Source organism: Cinclus cinclus, chromosome 2 (genome assembly GCF_963662255.1).
Source record: "Cinclus cinclus chromosome 2, bCinCin1.1, whole genome shotgun sequence".
NCBI classification, from domain to species: domain Eukaryota; kingdom Metazoa; phylum Chordata; class Aves; order Passeriformes; family Cinclidae; genus Cinclus; species Cinclus cinclus.
Window position 1 is genome coordinate 49,832,654 of NC_085047.1, and position 15,821 is coordinate 49,848,474.

The 15,821-nt window shown below is 44.9% G+C and overlaps 1 protein-coding gene across 3 annotated transcripts in view; it reads right to left on the minus strand.

Annotated features, from left to right (window-relative positions):
* Nucleotides 1-15,053, minus strand: part of SLC7A1 (solute carrier family 7 member 1) — a 39,730-nt gene extending 24,677 nt beyond the window's left edge. Inside the window, exons 1-2 of one of the 3 annotated variants that reach the window (XM_062487635.1) lie at nucleotides 14,938-15,028; nucleotides 14,423-14,530 (exon numbers count right to left, since the gene is read on the minus strand). The gene's annotated coding sequence lies outside the window, so the exon portion shown is untranslated. Of the gene's footprint in view, nucleotides 1-14,422; nucleotides 14,531-14,937 lie in introns of all 3 variants that reach the window. The other 2 variants (XM_062487631.1, XM_062487630.1) reach the window with 2 other exon arrangements.
* Between the last annotated feature and the right edge of the window lie 768 nt (nucleotides 15,054-15,821).

A 15,821-nucleotide genomic window follows, 5' to 3' on the forward strand; every position in this document is an offset into this window, starting at 1 on the left:
GCAGTAAAGAGTCATTATACCTCTGCCCAAAACCTTCTGTGTATCATTTGTTATCTTTGCAAGTGTATCAAAGGGTGATTTTGGCAGAGATTATGATTTTTCCCCTCCTTAGAAGTTGGATCCAGCTGTGATTTCGCCTTCTGAAACAGTCATCCTTGACTTTGAAGTGACCCTTTGTTCTGGGCTGGTTCCACTCCCAACCTCACTTGAAAAGATGAGCCTTTTTTTGAATGCACAGTCAGTATTCCTGTGGCATAATGCAGTCCTAATAACATAAAACAATATAAATTTTTCCAGAAATGTTACCAGATGGTACCTAACCACCTTCAAGCTTGAATCTTGAATCTGAATGAATATAGATTAGTTTTGTTCTGCACATGCCCTCTAGCTCTCACCCCTGTCTTAACTCTGGTTTCTCTGATGAGAAACACTGAGCTACAAGTCCCAGCCACTCAGACCCTGGGTAGGAAATGGCTTCACCCCAAGGCTTTGGGTAGCTCCATGTTTTGGCTAGAGCAGATGTCTTTGGGAGCAGTGGGAAGCAAGGACACGCCCAAGTAGCCTGGCAGGGTGGACCCCGACCAGGGGCCACATCCTTGGGTGAATCCTGTCCCACTAAAGTCGACAGCAAAGCTCCCACCAACTTCAATAGTCCAACTGCTACTGGTGTTTTATTTACAGTGCATTTTATGCTTATTACTTTTGTTCCCTGTCCAACTTTTTGTGTCTTGACTCTATTGTATTTTCAAATAAAATAATATATTCTTCCTCCTTTTATCTAATGGTTAACATACCTATTATATCAGGTTGATAGATTTCCTTCCCCATTCCTCAAACCCGTAAGAAAATAAGCAATCTGCCCGGTGGTTGACAGTAAAAAGTAAACCATAATAAACATCTGTCCAGCTAAACATAAAACACCATGTGTAAAAATAGGCTGACAGGGCACCATTTTACATAAGCAATACTATCACTTCCTCAACAATTACAAGTTGTTTCAACTTCTGAAACACCACTCCTTACCTATTTCAAGGCATTGCTGTTCCTGAGAATTTTCTTCTCCAATTTTTATTCTCCAATAAAGCTAAAGCTGATTAAGCAGAACAAGGAGCTTTCTACTAAGGAAAGAAGAAAACCTAAGCCTAACCTTGCTTCATGTCCAACAAAGTCCCCAGACATTTCCTTGGAGGAACAGTGAGCTGAAATCCTCATTCAATGTTGTCCCACATATGCTTATATCCATTTTGAAACAGATGAAAATGTCTACTGCCATCAGTACCCTTCCCTCACAGCAAAGTCATGTCCTGCGGACAATCTGACATTTGTTGAAAACCAAAAGGATACTTAGGAAAAATATCCCCCATGCAGCTGTATAATCACTGCTACGAAGAGCTTGTGGAACAAAGATCTTGTGCTTGCACCATGCTGCTATATTTGACAATGTGGAATGGTTTTCACCCTCACCTGTACTTTTAGTTCAAACACGGTCCCCAAACAAGCATATAGTGATGATGCCAACCAGTTGATCAACATACAGGTAACAAACCCCTTTGAAAGCCCTTTTCAAAAGGCTGATTTTGCTGCTTCCGTCCCCAAGGCACCACAATTCACACAGAAGTCCTACAGAGGAAAAGAGCTGGAAAAGCTCAATTCCTATTACTGCTGTTAGCATTACAGGTATTTTGGGAGCATCAGATTTGACTGCAGACTCCTAAATGCAAAAGGTTATAAAGTAAGGAACCAAACTAGATCTCCTGAATGTTTTCTGAAGCATCATTCAGAAAACCAAGTCACCAAGACAGGACTCCTAGGTGCGATCCATTCTAGTACAAAGCAAGAATTGTGTCAGATATGTCCTTCCAAAACATCTTGCTTTGAAGAACTCCAATGCTTTATGTCACTCTGCAACAACAGAGCAGAGTCAAGATGGCTACAGAAGATGCAGAACTTTCCCAACAGATATTTGAGCACATATCTCTAGATTTAGAAGCAAAGGATATGGCACCAGACACTAAGTCACATGTGGCTGTGTCCCTGAAGCAGCTGCATGTCCCCATCAGCTGTGCTGGAGAAGGCAGGCAGTTTAGAGAAGACATGCTTGGGACAAATGCTGAGGACCAACTGAGAGACATCAAATGTAGCCATTTGCTGATGCAGACACCAGCAAAGAGGCCAGTGAAAGCAAAGGCATGACCAAGCATTATGCAAAGCTGGATGCTAACTCACTATAGCAGCAGCAATGGCAAGAAGTCCAAGCCAAAAGCCACCAAAGTAGCTGCAATTCTTTGCAATTGTTTCATTGGGAGGGAAGAGATGCTGTCCTCCTGAAGTATTTTAACCAGAAAAGGAAGGTATTGTCCATGTGCTGTTAAATTGTTACCTTCTGGATTATCATTTTTTTTTAATATGTGTGCAAATGTATCCATATACTTCAATATACGTTAATCTAAATTACATTTGAGTGTATACACTTATATATTTATATGGACATTAATGTTAAACTCTTTGCCAGTTTTGTCATTAAAAATCAAGATCAGCCACTAGCAAGGCATTTGCTACTCAAAGGAAGGGAGTCAGGCAGTTAAATACAAACACAATAAACAAAGATACAGGCACACACAGGTGTGGGTGTGCAGTGTACAGAAAACCCAATCTTATTCACCTGCTTAAAGGCATACTGCCTGTCTGAAGGGAATCCTGTTACTCTTCTTTGTTGAGCAGATCCTTTAACACCATGAGGGAGGTGGTGCTGGGGGACCAGCCCACTGTCACTGACAGCTGGGCATGCTGCAGGTTTCTGTTCCTCAATCTCCTGAGTACAGGAACTCAGAATACTCCTCAGTATAGTATATGATGAATTTTCAAAGCATCATCACCCACTCCTCTGCAGGTCTGCTCAATTACTGCCATGGGAGAACACCATGGTGCTGCAGCTGACCCAATTGCTTTCCAAACTGTCATGTCTACTGGCTGTACCAAGGTCAGAAAATCCTCTCATTCCAGGACAACTTCCAAGATGGCAAAGACCATCCTCATCCTTTTCCACAAGTTCAGATAGGAATTCTCAACTTCCCCAAAATTTCAAAGCAGGCAAACTCCAGTGTTTGTCTCAATACCTGCAGAAAAGGCAATCTGGGTTATTTGTGATGATAGGCAAAATCCATTTTGAAATGAGTAGTCATTTTTGACCAAAGTAAAGGAGGGAGGTTCCTGCTGTGGAAGTCATGAGAAGAGTATTTCAAACACTCAGAATTCAAGATTCAAAATCTCCAAAATGGAAGTTGTAATGCCCTTTCTTCTGCACAAAGTTCCAGCTGTGACTGTCACCAAAAGCAGCACACAGTAAGCCACCCAAAAGGGAAAAAGTTGGATAGACACTAATTCCCCTACTGCATAAACATACACCGTATCATGCTTAATTTCCAGTGGGGAATTTGATGCTACATCACTTTCCAACTGCGGGCACAGTGAAAGGTCTGGACAGGGTACAATATCAGATCTCCACCACCCAAGTGTTGCAAAAACAGGTTAGAGAAATACCTTTTAGACTCCAGCTGGATATAGCGCACCCTGCCTCAAAACAGGGAAAACAGGTGCAGCCAGACAAGATGTTTGTTTTGGCAGGGTTAAATCATGAAACCAGATCTTCCTCTCCCCAGCCAACTGCCTATCATCCCGCAGCTGTACCAGAACAACCACCTGGGGAATCATGCTGAAAACCACCACCACTGAAACAAAATCAACACTGTGACGACAGCTGACCGAATGGCAGGCCACCACCAACTGCAGCCAGGGCAGAGGAGAGGGATGTGACACTTTCCAGGATAGATTCCCGCCTGAGAAGCACCATCCAGTCAAAGGTGCCCGCAGTGCCCTCAGCCCTTTTAGCCCACACCTCAAATTTCAGCTGGTGAGGATCCTGTCAGCTCAAAGCAGCACCCAGATGTTTGAGGAGGACAGCAGAGCATTTGCCATCCACAGCTCCTCAGAGAAAAAGTTAAGGAAATGTCTTCCTGCCTAGCCATTATAGGGGATCACACCTCTCTAATTACATGAATCACTATTTTCTGATGAAAAAGCATCTAACTGAAAAGTCTCCCACCAGCTCTAGTACAGTCTCCTCAAACAGTTCCTCAGCATGACTTCAAATTACACCTTGCAAGAAAATTGCTTGACTTAACTCTCTCAATTTGTTGTAACACCAAAGGAGATCTCCACTGATAATTAAACTTCCCAAATGAAAGCCTGAGACAGACTGGCAGGGATTCACTTGAAAAAACCCATCATCCATAATCTGCCAGGAATTCAGCCTTGATATCGAGCAGAAAAAAATTAATGGTCTGGGAAACAATATTAAATAAGTGAGCTTCTGTCTCCTTAAACCCAACTAAAATGAAGACAGATCTTTGCTTAGCCAAAAGCCCTGGCCATGTCATGTAGCATAAACCAGTTGTGGTCCTTGGACAACAGTGCTTGGAAGAAGGTGGGAAATGTCCCTTATGGGATAAGGAAGAAAGTTAGACAGCATACAAGTTGGTTTGTTATTAAAACAATAGCAGGGAAACAAACAAAACATTAAGAGCCCCAGCCTTTCATGCAGAACAAAAAGTATCCTACATAGACATGGGATATATCCAATCAGACTGACAGAAGAAAGGAAGGAGAAGACTCCCCCAAACACCATTACTTCACCAGGACAAAGGGCACAGCCGAGTTGAGACTTTCAGGTGAAGTCAAGGGGCAGATCAAATTAGGTAAATAACAGGACTTTGCTACATCCCTGAGCAGCAGGGAGCATGTGGAGGCCAGCAGGTAGGTCATGGAGAGCAGGGGCAGCTCCAGCTGGAGGCAGGACTATGAGGCAGCTGCAGACCCTGGTCACCCTTGCCAAGTGACCCATGAGCATCCAGACTGACTGACAGGCTGGACCATGGACCTGTGGCCACCCCTGTGGATCAGCATGTCTGCAGATCAGATGTCTCTCAAACAGCCCAGCTCCCAGCACTGCTACACCAATTTAAAAGCTGTCCCAATTTCAAAAATTCTGTCCTAATTAAAAACTTTCTCCATTTCCATAAAGGGTACTAAATTGAAGCAAAAGATCCCTTTCCTTTGCTGGGAAAGCAGGAATGTTGTTCCTGTGAATGAGATGGAAGAGTTTGAACAGCTTTTTCAGAGAAAACACTTTGTAACAAACCTCAGAGGAACCACTCACATAAGGGCAAACTCAGCCTGTGCTGGACACATATTAATTCAGGGAGGAAACAGAACAGAAATTGTATGTGGTTAAGTCATGGGGCTCCTTGCCTTATGCCAAGGTGATTGCAGGCTTCTGAGAAAGGTTTTGCTATCCCTAAGCAACCGTGTATGCAAATGAAGCATTCAGAGTCAGGATGGAACGGGCTTTGAACAACCCCATGGCAGGTGTATTGGATTGCATGGAACTTCAAAAGTTCCTTCCAAATCCAAACATTCTAGGATTTTATGAAAATCCAGATTATGCTACGTCACTCCTTTAGGCTTCTGCAATCAAAACAAAGTCATTAGCAAGTAATGAGAATACCTTTTTGTTAATTCAGGAGTTTTTCTACTGATCTGCAGGCCATTCAAGGGCTTGCTCTATGCAGAATTCCAAGTGATACCATCCAGCTCTGCACTCTGATATGGCTGTTGGAGAGTGACTCAACACAGCAGAATTACGAAAAAGTTCCTTTTTCTGAAGAAACTAAAGCTAATTTCTCACTGAACACACCAGCTGAATTTTAAAATACACTATAACCTTCTGAGAGCACTTGCATGACTACAGACCTAATACGAAAGCTTTTTGTGACTATGATTTACACCATACGAAAGAGACACCGACTGTGAAAGGAGTTAAAATGTTTGCTTTTAGATTCAGTATTCCCACATTCCTGCCATAATTCAAGGGCTGGGGAGGGATCAGCTCCTTCCAAGCATCACATGCTCATCATTGCAGGCCCAGACAAGCACTTTACAACCCTTGGCTAGCATGTGCAGGCACATCCACTCCTGCAGCAGAGAGGCTGCTGCATTTCAGGGGTGGCTCTTCCAAGTAATTTCCACTGTAAAGTTCTTCAGAAAGCCCTTCCCCTGATAGACAGTGCCCTGATGCACACTGGAATGAAAGCAATGACTGCATCCTAATGTCTTATCCAACTCGTACTGCCCATTGACCAGACCTACCCCACTGACCAGGGTCACTCAATGCTGAAGGAGACAACAGTGCATGGCTTGGATGGGCCACCAACGCCTCAGCTGCTTTGGAACAGCATGAGAAGCTCCCACATGAAGAAGCCCTAAATGAGGCAGCCTGGGCAGCCCAGTCAAAGGCAGAAGGGCATGCTGAGCACCAATGGTGTGGCCACATTTCCAGTGTAACTGGGATATGGCAATGTTCCAACTTGTTGGGCCAGTAAATGACACCCCTTCCCCACCAGGCCATGACACATGCCTCATCAGGGATCATCATTTTGGGATGGGAATTGGTTGTGCAGGTCAGTCACAGAGCCTGGCTGACTACAGAATATGCCTACACCAGTGTAGCCTAGAATTACATGCACAGACAAATGGGAGCTGAGGATGGCACAAGGAGGTGGAGCAGAGGAGATAACATATGTGGCTATGTGGAAAAAAAATCAGTCTCCTAAGTGTCTTGCAAATTATTCCACAAGCCATCACTGCAAAGACTTCACAGCTCCTAAACCAATGGATTTACAACAAAATGCCTTGAAAAACTGCCTGTTTTAGGCATTTAAGTCTAAAGTACAGAGCATGGTAAATTATACAAGCATGATGTTTGATTAGTAAGTCAGTGGGGTAACCAACCATTCCCATTTTCACACGTAAGTATCACAGCCTAGTTCTGATAAATTCTATTTAAATACATCTCATCAGAAAAGAGAGAACACTGATGTGGACTTAATTTTCACAGTGAGGTAGGTGTGGAGGATTTTTGCTTTGAGCAAATACTCTTTTCTTAGGCACATGTTCACCATTGAGCTCTCTTCTGCTCCAGGACAGGAGAGCTGTTGTTTAAGTAAAATTCTGCCTCCACCTAACCCAAACATTCATGGCTGGAAGGGTTCTGATATGGAAGGACTGGGAAAAAGAAGCATCCAAACACAGCCCATTTCATATTTGTCTCAGAACTTCTATCAAATGCATGACAGAAGACTTCTTGGCCTTTTTCGGATCAAAGCAAGACTTGATGAAGTTTGTGGTATTTTAAGGGCTTTTTTCCCATCAAAAAGCAAAGATTACACTGAGCAGCCAAACTGTGAGCCAGACCACAAGCCACATATTTCACATCTCACTGCTGCCAATGTCACACAGAAGAATCCTACACGACCTCAACAGAGGGCTCCATGCTGGCCAGCCCCAAGAGGAGATTGGGCAGAAAGCTGCTGGATGTGATAGTTGAAGAAGTGACAGCAGGGACAATACAGTGATACCAGGAGGTAAGAAATACAAAAAAGTTGATATACTTGGCCTGAACCTAGCCATGAGGCTACTGCAAAATTCCACACAGACTCAGGTCCGTGGTTTACACAAGGAGAAGCATTACGTTGTAGACATCCTTACAGTTTATTCTGCCGTCTGCGTGGCAGAAAACCAGGTCTTGCAACCCACATCTCTCCATGAAGAAAGCTTGTTCAGGCTCCCTTGGAAGCACAAGTCAACTTAGAGAAGTAATTAACTTGCATGAGCGAAAAAACAGATTTGTCATCTACTTTTTATTCAACCCCATCAGAGTAGTAGTTAGCCCATCTGTAGGCTAAAATGTTACTCAGTTTGCTGAATGTATTGGAATTGCTACTTGCACGTCCCTGCCCTTCATGCAGAATTCTGGTTTACCCCAGAAAATGCTCCTTCAGCCCAGTGACAGAGGTAAATGCAGCCACCCAGCACACAGTCCTGCCAAGGGAAGTTATAATGCTATCCTTAAAAATAATTATGTCCCTATCAGCAAAATACAGTGTTTGGAGTAAGTATACACTTTTTACTGAGAAAGATAACTAACAACATCCAGTCTGCTCAACTTTTAAAAACATTATATTTTTTCCACATCAACATTCTGGCATCAAAGGAGATCATTCCTAATTATGTTTATGGGACTAGGGGAACACACAGAGAGACCTAGATATGACAGTCTTGGAGAAGTATGATGAAATGTATAATGCAACACCTCTCAGAACATGTACAGTGCCATCTCTCCCCATGTCACTCACCTAGAACAAGAAACTTTGAAGTGTAAGTTCTGCTGCTGCAAGGTGCTTTAAGTGACAGCAAGAAGGAAACAAACAACTGGCTGTAAATATTCTGTTTAGCTCCCCTGTGCTGGGACTTGCAAAAGAAAATAGGTGGTTTTAAACCAAAGTAAGTGAAACAAATGATAATTACCATTTTCCCCCCAAGGGTCTGAACAGGAGCATGAAAAGCAAAGCATTGCGGTTGTGTTTTCAATGGTGCCCAACACCATGCTGTTCTGCTCTCCAGGTACTTCCTTCGAAGGAAAAAACAGGTTCAAAAGTGCTCCAGCATCTGTGACGGTTTATCTGGAGCAGCCAAAGAACAACAATGAGGCTTCATCACTTGTGTAAGATTTTTGGGAGATCAACCTTGTGTTTCTTCACACGCCAGCCCGGTTATGAGGGGTAGAATTCCTCTTGACTAGCTTCAGCCCACTCCAAAGCAGACATGGGAACTTAGCGTATCATCTCACTCCCTTCTGTAACCAACAGGCTAAGACAGGCACCTCCAGGCATGAACTTTTCTCTTTGGAGGAAAGATGGGAGCTATGGCCCTTCAGAGTACCTGCTTCCCTTGCTACTGCAGTACTCCAGCAAACATCTACAAAAACTCCACCAGACACACGAGACAGAAGACAGGACTGCACCTAGACCCAACTGAAGCAAAAACACCTCAATGAACTTTGACTGGTTGTTCTGTGGTAGACACTAAAAGGATGGTGAAAGTTTTTGAATAGTCTTAGGGGTTTTAACAACTCAGACATGCATTTTTCTCACAAGAGTAACAACTCCTCCTTACTCTTGTTCCCCTCAAAAATAATAGTGTTTTCTGCAGAAAACCTTGGATTTCAGGACTGTCCAAGCACTGATCCTAGCACTTCCAGAGCAAAGCTGAAGCATTTTGCTTCAGCTCTTCTCCAGTTAATTAGCTGTTACATAGCTGTTACACTTTTCACTGTATTGCTTGGGTTGGTACCTTTCCTGAACTGTAAAGCTGCTAGAAGCCAAGTTTCTGTTCTTATTTCACAGAAGTTCTCACTTACAAAATCCCAACAAACACCTATTGCTTTTCTCCTCCAAGATGTAGCACCTCCACCCTAATCCATCATCCAGCTGATGACTTTTGGGTGTTGTGCCTTCCTTTTGCTTGCGGTGCCAGAACATTTTGCCCCTTTCCTCCAGCCAACTGCACAGTCAGGACAGTCGTGCCTAACGCACCTGTAGTCAGCACAGACAGACACGCAATGGTACAGCACTTCTGCACATCAACCTAGATCAGCCAAGTGCTGTACTCTTCTCAATGGCCTCCTCTCAGCTCTTGGAAGCTCTAAGCACACAAATGTGAGACAGAGTAAGTCCTAACATCACATATGTTACAAGTCAGCCTGTTTTGTGAACTTTTTGGAGGGAGAAAAACAAATGAAGTGGCATGTAGCAGCACCCATTTGCTTGGGGATTATATCACATAGGTAATCAACCAGCTGTCAGGCAGTGTGAAACCCCAAGTAAAGTTTAATCAGCAAGCTAATGATAAAAGACTATATACTGGTTACCCCAGATAACTAATTCCCTCTGGAATATTTTCTAAAGATACAACACTGAAGCTCCTTTATAAAAGTCACTTCAACAGAATAACCTAGTTCTACAAACTCAACAATGCATTTTTTCCAACTAGTTTATTTTAAGGATTTTTCACCTGAGAAAATCAAGCTATTCTTCATCTTAAGGCAACAGTTCATTTTTCAAATCACAGTAATTTCTTGTACAGTGCATTTACTCCTGATGCATACACATCCAAACAGACCTCCTACATCAGCATTCCCAAATGAAACTATGACTAGCATAAATGTGGACTGATTTCATTATGGTTTAAAGCTTTCACTTTCTTCTTCCCCTTCTTATTTTCCAGGACTGGTTTTGCTTACTGACTCCAGATTTCACAGTAAACAGTTCGGGGCAAAGGATCCTTTGGAAGCAAGTTCCCGCAAGCCCTAATGTCAGTATGCTTTACTCATAAAATTAAAAGGTGATTTTGCACAGTATCTCTTTTATAACAATGGAGAGTGGCACTACATCACAACTCAGGGTAAACTCACCTTTGGTTTAATCAAACCACTGAATCAACATGGTCCCTTGCCAAGACACAGAGCAGCACAGTTTACCAGTGGAATGTCTTGCAGTCAGGTCCACACACATCCATGTGAATCATGGCACACACTTTCTCTTTCAACAGAATGTGTTCCAGGAATAAATAAGTTATCTGGAATAGGACAATTTAAACCATCTACCTGAATCAGAACTGGGGATAAGCCCTAGATAAACAAAAAGCTCATTGATAATATTTTTTTAAACTCCAGATTGGCTTGTAATAAACTTTCTGGAGTGGATGACTCAAATAAGCACTAACTTTTAATAAAAGCATAGCTTCCTCAGTAAATAAGGGTAGTAATTAAAAGCAAGTCCTCAGAAGCAAGATATTAAGTGAAATTCCCATCCTTGTAATTTAAAAATTAAAAGGACCGCTAAGATCTACAAGGAAATATACAAATTAATTACAAGGATCCAGAATATATGGCAAAAGTGAATTGTGGAATTTGTACAGCTCAGGAAAGCCTGTTGAGATATTTAACTGATAGTCTTGTGAAAAGAAATCCAAGAGTTACCCCTCATGTCAGAGGAAGGCAGGAGAAAGAGGAGTAAGAAAATACAATGCTAAATACTACCACAAAGTAGACTAATAAATTTAGTGTTTCAGTCAATATAGCAATCACAGGGATTTCTCAGAAAAGGGGTCAAGACACAGCACAGAGGGCACTGAGGTACAAGTAGGATTTACAGAAAAATTGAATGAGGGATCCTGCATTACTGTGAATAAAGTTTTCTGAACTGTTTTTTGCTTGAGTAAGAAAAAAAGAAACCAACAAGACCAACAACAAAACCAACAGAAACTGAAAAAATGTACCTAGAATCAAACATCTTACAGTATCCTATTTTGGAAACTCCGAAATCAGGCACTTCTGATACCACTCACAGGATTCATGATCCAGGATTTAAGGTCCATTAGCTTGGTGATCTCTGGCAACGTCAGGGACAGTGGCAAGGGCAGCAGCTGCTGACTCACCATCGAGAGAAGGCAGCTCCAGCCAGTGCTGCCTGGGCAAGAGGCACTAAATTTCTACAAACCACAACAAGAAGGTGGGAGCCCCAGCGCCTGATCCCTGACACCCCCTAATTACAGGATCCACAAGCAATAGTCAAGAATCCTGCAACTAGTGAGCCCACCATTCGTGAAATGATAGCCCCCTTGTTTTGTTTGACCATCAGACGCAGTTATGCCTTTTTCCTTCCATTTTCTTTTTTTTAAGTAGGTTTTAGTAAACAGTAACATTGCAACAACTGCACTAAGGAGGGAGTGCCCAAGTACCAAAACAAACCCACCCTTATGGCAAAAGTGCCGTAACTCTTCCCAAAGTCTTTGAGGTTTCCAAGAACCTCACAAGTTTCCTGAGAAAAACACTTGGACCATTCATGCCTTCTTTTATACTCAGTGGAAAGTAGATGAGTACATGAGCACATCAGGTCACAACTCACTTGCTTAAATGTACTGGACTGAGGTGAATCACACCCCCACATCCATCCCTCTCCTGGCTGACCACCTTGGACATGGATGAATGCCAGATGAATGGCCAGTATTCAGCCACCTTCAACACTAATCAGCACATGACAGATTTTCAAGGATTTTGACCCTGGGATAATGAAGGATGGGGATATAACAGATAATGAAGAAACATTTAGGATACAGAACACCCTCCCTGGGTTACTAACTCTGGGTAAGCACTGACTGCAGCTGACCCCAACCAACTCTGCCCAAAGCACCAAAGTGCTCTCCACACCACGCAGCCTCACAGCGCTAGTGGTCAATACCTCTAGTTTCTCCACAGACAGAGTTAAGTCAGCAGGATTCTTATCTCATCCTTCAGGAGTGGCAAAGAAGCTGTGTCACATCCCCATCTGCCTCTGTCACCAAGATGGCAGAACCAATAAATCCCATCAGGATCAAGGCAGCGTATACCCAGCACATCTGCAGACAGAGTAACTCACTCTCTTGTCCTGCCCCACTCTACACTGATGCTTTTAGCATCACAAATATGGGTCAAGAGAAGAGACTTACACTTACTACTTTGTTTTCTATTCAATTAAAGCTGGGATATAACTGGAAGTGACGTACCTGAAAGGCTACCGAAGTCTTGTTAACCCGTCCTCAAGGCTGAGGAACTTGCTAGGTCAAGAGTGAACTAAAGGTAGCAGAAGCAGTAATAGCAATAAGACCCCTGCCCTCCTTCACTCGAACCATATTTCTCCCTCTCTTCTTTCTCAACTGCATTTTCTTCTTTTCCCACCATTCCATCTTTCCCCTCCCTCTTGCACACACCAGGACAGCGACTGTGCTCAACACCAGCTAGACTGGAACTTGCTCCTGTCACCTCAGAATCATATTACTGTTAAGGTTGGAAAAGGACTCCAGGATGACCAAATCTGCCCATTTACTGTGTCACACAATTTAAAACAGAGACACAGAGCTCAGGCACGCCACCATGAGAATGAACACTACCTGCCATCTGGCAACAGATTACAAAGGAAAAAGGAGGAAGAAAAAAAAAAAAGAGGGAGTGACACAGTGACACATATTTCAATACACGTTCAAACTGGTTTCTCCAGTAACTAGTTAAAGAGTTACCAGCTTTCTCCTCTCTAATTCCTTCCGTTTAGAAAAAATATTGCAAGAATATACTCCACAAGGAGTCAAGAGCATATTGCGTCTCACCCACACTCACAACAGAACTGCCTGAATTAGAAGCCTAGTAGGCCTCAGGTTTCCGTTACAGCTCATTCAAAATAAGAAGTGCCCTCTGAACATACCTACTCACTGTTAAGCACGGCCCACAAGCAACGAAGTTCAAAATTTTACAAATACCACCAAAATGGCATAGGTCTGTGACTAAACACCCATTAGCTCCCTGACCCAAGAAAAGGCTTTTATTTTATAGCCAATGTGACCATCTAAAGCATGCATGTGATGGAGCACCATCAAGGTCTGACCCTGTCTGACCACTCAAAATGCAAGATACTTGAAGTACGTGAAGGCAAAATAACTTTCAAAGCTTGTGGCAACGTACAGGCTTGCTCCTGCTTTGTGCCAGGGTCAGCACTTACAGCCATGGGGGCTGTGACATTACAGTCTTTTGCATTATATGGAAAGCTTGTCCAAAAACCATGTCAGATGGTCGCTGAAGGCAACAGAAGTCCATAGAGTACCCGACCAGAAAGATAAATTTCTGCCTGTTCTTTGCATTTGCCTCTGCACTGGAGACAGTGGTCAAGCATCAACGAGTGAACGAATGGCTTCAAGAGGCATTGCTGTGCCACTGCAGAGGGTCCCACAGGACACCTGCACTGCCATGCATGACCACATCTTCACCACTTGTCCTCATGGCTTAGCAGAGCCCATAGAGGTGAGCAAAGGGAGGCAGGGCAGGTTATCCGCAAGTCCAGCTGATGCTGGACTTCACCACGCAGTTGTTGCTAAAGCACGAAGTAACATTTGCAAATGACCATAGGCAAGTGGCAAAACCACTGGGCTGAGCCAGCTAACCTGTGAACCTTCAGCACCACCATGACCTCAGCTCTTCTGCCCAGAACTGCAACTGCCTTTCTATCACGAGTCCATATAGGACCTAAAAAATACCATCTCACTCCAAAACTAAGGTTTCTAGCAGCCGACAACAGAATTAACTAGCAATTCCTTATGTAGTCTCAATCCTCCTCTCCAGCCTTAGCTACATATAAATTTCCTCTTAAGGATTTTTAGTGGGTTCCCCTTGCTCCACCCCATCTGCCACCCACATTCACACATTCATATGCAAAAAAAGATGAGACCCATCTGTTATCCAGGACAGCTGCCTGCAAAACGCAGACAAACCAAATGGAGGTCATTCCCTGTCCTGGTCACAGAAGCAGGTTCGGGAGCAGCACACTACAAGGACTCCCGGGATACGGCGCTGGCTCGAGCGCTACGGGCCCTACGGGCGATACCGCCACTCCCGGTAAATTCTCAGCCTCTTTTGGATTTTGACGAAAGAAGCAAAGCGCACCGTAGCAGCCCCTCGGGAGCCACCCTGGAAAGGCTGTCAGGGATATGGCGCAGGGTCTCTCCTCGGCACCTGGGCCTTCACCTCCAGCACAGCATGTCCCCTGCGCCGCTGCTCGCACCGCAGAGATAGTAAGCAAAAAAAAAAAAAAAAAAAAAAAAAAAAGGGATTAGCTCGGGAAGAGGCACACACGGATCTTTCCTACCCAACCCCATCCCAGACATAGGGCAGGCATGGCCGGAGAGCAGCCCCGCGGGGGCACACGCTCCGGCAGCCCAAGAAAGGCCTTCCCAGCGGTATGCTGGGGGCGGCAGAGGGGCCGTGCGGCCCCGGCAGCCCCGGGCGGGGGTCAGGCGAAGGCAGGGAAGGGCAGGGCAGGGCAAGGGAGCGCTCCGATGTGCTGCGGGGGCCCGGGGGGCGGCAGCGGGCCGGGAGCGCACGGCTCCGCTCCGCGCCCGCTGCACCGCGCAAAATGGACGCACCGCGTGGGGCCCCCGCCCGCTCCGTCCCAGACTCACCCAGCCCGGGGGCTCGGGCAAGCGGCGAGGCAGCGCAGCGGCGACCCCCAGCTCCACGCTGCCGCTTTAGATCTCCTGCGCCGGCCCCCCCGCGCCTCTAGCTCCCAATGAATGGGAGGCGCTGTTCTACGTCGAAGAGCACCCACGTGGTATAGGGGTGGGCCGGGGGCAGCGGCGGGATGCAGCGGGAAGGGGCACCGCGCATCACCGCGCGCAGGGGAGCTGGGAGCGCGCAGCTGGAGAACCGCTGGAGAACCGCTGGAGAACCGCTGGAGAACCTGGGCACGGCCTGGAAGAGATTCCCTCCTCCGCGGGGCAGAAAGGAGCTTCGCAGGCCTGGGAAGCTACACGGTTTTTCTTCTTCTCCTCATGCTCCCTGGGAGTGAGAAGTGAGGGGCTGGGTTGGACTGAATCATCCGTTCAGATGTAGAACGCACCTGAGGGCCAATGGATTCTGCAGAATATGGTTGAACAAGAAATGCTAGTGTGAAATGGGTGCAGTGGATAATCTTAGAATGTTAAGGGTTGGGAATGGACCTTAAAGATCATCCCGTTCTAAACTCTACTGCTGTGGGAAGGGAGACCTCCCACTCAACCAGGTTGCTCAAGACATTATCCAATCTGTCCTTGAACACTGCCAGGGTCAGGGCATCCACAGCCTCACTGGGCAACCTCTTCCAGTGTTCACTACCCTCACAGTAAAAAATTTCTTCCTAATATCCAACTTAAATTCCCCCCTTTTCAATTTTTACCCATTACTTCTTGTTCTATCGCTACAGTTCCTGACAAAGAGTCCCCTTCCAGCTTCCCTGTGGGTGTCTCTAAGATACTGGAAGGCTACTGTGAGATCTCCACACAACATTTTCTCCAGGCTGAACAGCCCC